General features: G+C 41.9%; 1 long non-coding RNA gene across 1 annotated transcript; it reads right to left on the bottom strand.

Annotated features, from left to right (window-relative positions):
* Nucleotides 1-1444: 1444 nt before the first annotated feature.
* Nucleotides 1445-2440, bottom strand: LOC149753170 (uncharacterized). The gene is made up of 4 exons (XR_016395943.1): nt 2325-2440; nt 2134-2219; nt 1800-1904; nt 1445-1706 (listed from the first exon to the last, which is right to left on the bottom strand). It is a non-coding gene; the product is annotated as an uncharacterized LOC149753170 (long non-coding RNA).
* Between the last annotated feature and the right edge of the window lie 1921 nt (nt 2441-4361).

Genomic DNA, 4361 nt, shown 5'->3' on the forward strand with positions numbered 1-4361 from the left:
CATAAGAGCTAGGTCTCTCTCAGATACAAAATCGAAGCGGCCAGTCTTCGGGAAGAGGGACCTAGAGATGATACTCAAGAGGAGCCGCATCTCAACTGAAAGTGAGCTAGCGGACACCTCATCTAAGGGGGACTGAGGTGGATGTCCTAGAATGGCCATAAGGGCCTCAGTCCTATCCTCGGGGTGTGTGAGAGCCACCCCTACTTGTGGAAGATGGAGGACCTGAGCAATGATATCCTCCGAAATGAACAATGGGACACCGGCTACCATGCCCTCGATACCCCCATCGCCCCTATGTACAGTACCGTAGAACTCCCTAACTAGGCCAGGGTATGTGGGGAGATCTAGGGAATAAAAATACTCTAAGCCCTGGGCCCGCAGTCTCTCTCCTATAGTAAAGCCCTCCCGGGAGAGATAGTCGAAATCGACGTATCTCCCGGTGGAGACCGCCTTCCCGGCGCACGGCCTCGAGGGAACCTCCCTCAGCGGGGAACGAGCCGGAGGTTGTGGCCTCGCGGGATCGTTCCGAGCCTTGGAACGCCGCTCGGCACCGGTCGCGGGTTGGGGTCTCTTCCGGACAACGGCTTTACGAGGCATTTTGACTTAGGGAAGAGGAAGGAACCTAAAGAAGCGAGGAAGATGGACGGAAAAAACCTTAAGGTCGGCCAGAGACGCTCTAGGAGTCGGCTCTAGGGCTTGTGAACAGTGGCGGCGGTGAATAGAAGTGTTGAGTAAACGATGAAGTTAGGGTTAAAAAATCGGATCCCGACTGCGAGTCGACTCCACTGAGTCGCGAGTCGACTCGACCTCAAGTCGACTCCAAAATATGCGCGAGTCGACTCTCCTTATGCGCCTATTGACCTCGAGTCGACTCCCGACTGTATGCGAGTCGACTCCCCCTCTGCTACCATCGACTCGAGTCGACTCCCGTCACTACAAGAAAATACATATTCAGCGACTAAGATTCTAGTCGCCGAATAACCATATTTGGTCGCCGAAACCTTTTCGCGACTAGCATACCCTTCGTCGCCGAACCCTAGTCACTGAAAGGTTTTGGCGACCAATATTGTGTGGTCACCTAAGGTACACCAACAACGACCAATATTTGGTTGCCGAAGAAAATTATCAGCGACCAAATCTGTTGTCGCTCATTTCAACACCGACCAAATAGTTGGTCGTGGAAGGTTTGTCTTCCGCTACCAAAAAAATGGTCACTGAATGTCTATCTTCCCCCACTAATAGTTTGGTCGCAGAATGTATTTGAATGCATTGGCAACAAACATTTTTTAGTGGCAGAAAGTATTAACCTGTATTTAATTAACAATTCAAATTATAAGCTTAATATTTATTTTTGGGCTCGTTCCAAATTCTGTACAACCAACACAGCCTATCCAATATCCACATTGCACAATACATTTTCTCATCCAAATAGAAGTATACATAATGTTGGAGAATCCATAATCATTCATTATAAATATCATCATCTATAAGTCTAAAGTCAAGCATACCTATTAACCATACATCACAATGTTTCATCCATACCATATGTTAAGGTGATAATCATCACCAAACACATTAAAATGTAAATTAAAAATTCCAAAAATATCTGATCTTGCTATTCATCCAAGTGCCTGCCTATACATCTCCTCTGATGTTAATTGCACACCAGATTGGGAAGATTCTTCTCGCAAGCTCAACATCTTTGACTGTCCATGCAAAGGTAACAACAGAATTAAATGTATATAACCTTACAAAAGCAGAAACTGATTTAAATAATTATTGAGATTTTAGATACCTACATGTTTCACGGCGCAAATAGGATCAATTCACTCTTTGTTCTTCTTGGTATGAGTTTTCTTATAGAATTCTGAAAATTCAAGATTTTCAGAACTATTAAACTCCAGCTGCAAAGTGTAATTTAGATTAGCATATAGCCACTACAAAATAAGAAAACTAGAATAACTGTCAGATCTACTTGCATAAAAGGATTCCAAAAATATACTTGCAGCAAACTAGAATAAAAAATCTACTTGCAGCAAATTGTCTATCTTACAATAGCCAAAACTATCCCATAGACTGTTTCACAGGCAGTTCACTAAAAATATAACCAGTACATACTCAAAAACATATTACCGGTATAGTCATTGTTGTAACAAATGACCGAGATCCTGAACAATAATTGTACTCAAACCCAGCTGAGCCTTCTCCAAGTCTGATGGCTATAACCACAAGACAAAATAAACAGAACAACATCATCTTTACATGAAAACCCAGTATAACTTATAGCAGATATAAACTACTCAATCAGGTGACAAAAATCCAACCTTTAAGTCTTTAATGAACCTATCAAAGTGCAACCTGACACCATGAAGGAGCTCGAGAACAAACTCATTGCTCTGGCAAGGAATCTTGGTCACTTCCTGTAATAACCCCAAAATTTTTTTTTTTTATATAAAAGGGGATAGAATAGTCCTTTAAAATTGATATAAGGGGTAAAATTGGAAGGAATCAAAAGTTAATGGCATAATAGTAGATGCGTTGAAGTGTTAGGGGCAAAATGGGAAGGAATCAAAAGATAATGGCATAATTACAGATATATCGAAGTGTTAGGGGCAAAATGGAAATTTAATAATATTAAACAAAGGGTGAATAGTGTTTTGATGTGATTTAATTAGGGGGTTTGTGTGGCTTTTGGATGGAAACCGAGAGAGAGTCACTGGGGAGTCTCAGACGGACAGAGAGGAAGAAAAAGAAGGAGAGGAAAGGAAAGGAAGAAAGGAAGAGGAAAGGAAAGGAAGAGGAAGGAGATCCCGGTTGCACTTCTAGCTGAAGGAAAAAACGTAGATCTCCTTCCCCTCTACGCAAGGACCTCGATTTCCAAAAAGAAAAAGGTAAATATCAATCCCTATCTAGTATTTTGATGACATTAGGCTATACAAAGGGTGGATATAGTCTAGAGGGGTCGGATAAGGGTTGTAGAGGCGGTTAAAAGAGGAAGAATCGGATTTTGACAAATTTTTCCGGCACTACGGAAAAACTGTGCCGAAGTCCCAACTTCGGCAAATTATTTAGGGGGTCAAACGGCCTCTGATGATGATGCATGTTATCTCTTTGGAATCCTCTATGAGTGTAGAATGTTAGGTAAAAATTTCATCAAATTTGGAGTCTGAAAAGTGGATCAAACCTGGGATGAAGTAACCGGCTGTCGGTCCGGGTTACTGTTCATCCGGGTGGAAAATAGGGGATTTCATGCTATAATAGGGTATTAAGCCTAGATCAAGCTAAAAGGGACCTTGTACTCATGCAAGGGAGTCCCTAATACACATAAATGGTGAGTTAATTAATTAAAAATAAAAAGAAGAAAGAAAGAAAAGATTTAGGGAACAGGAGAGTTGAATCAATTAAAGTTCCCTATATTATAATTGGCACGTAGATTATAGCCCTTGATACAAAACTAAATATATTGTAAATGCATGTATCAGTTGGGCAAGAAGCTAGGGAACAAGAGGAAGAAGTTCTCCACTGCCAGCTGTAGATTTTTGGAGGCGTATCAGGGCTGTGCCAGATTGACAGGTGAGTGGGAGTCATGTACTTTGCACCATGAGCATCCTTAATTCATTTTCATGAATGTCGCCAAGTGTGAATTGATTCCACTTGAGCATATTGATTGATATTGTAGTAGATTCCTCTATAATCTTGATTCTCCATGCTTGATTATTCTGTACATGCATTTGAGGGAACATTGAGAGGAATTACGAGGGGTTGATGAGTAATTAAATTGATTCCGAATTGTGAAATGATTTCTTTTGTAAATTGATTTCATTTCCTCTATTTTAAAGACTTGTGAGTCGTAGCTTGATTATACTCCTTTATGAGTAATTAAATTGGATCTGAATTGTGAAATGACTTCTTTTGTAAATTGATTTCATTTTCTCTATTTCAAAGACTTGTAGAGCCCTTCTCATGGTATATTGAGTTGCATTGTACTCCCGTGATTCCTCACTCCCAACCCTGATGTTAGTTATAATTGGATCGTGGCCGAGTGAGTGGTAGTCTTGATTATGCTCCTTTTTAGTAGAGTATTGGGAGGGTGCATTATGGCATTTATGCATGGCTTGGCAGTATTTGCAGGACACCTATAGTCGATGGGGTTGAACATCGGCCTTTGTGCACATAGTAGCCTTCTGGGTGGGCGGAGCCCAGTCCCTTCCTAGGGGGGATACGGCCCTAGGCGTAGGATCGGCCGGTCCTACGACTTATATTCTGCTTGCCGCCGGGCATAGTAAGACCCCGCGAGGTGCAGTATGGCTTTCCGCGGATGTAGAATTTCCGCGAGGTGCCGTTTAGTATGTAGATGTGAG

Source organism: Phoenix dactylifera, chromosome 7 (genome assembly GCF_051530095.1).
Source record: "Phoenix dactylifera cultivar Ajwa chromosome 7, Ajwa_hap1_PhDact_Kaust_v1.1, whole genome shotgun sequence".
Classification (NCBI taxonomy): domain Eukaryota; kingdom Viridiplantae; phylum Streptophyta; class Magnoliopsida; order Arecales; family Arecaceae; genus Phoenix; species Phoenix dactylifera.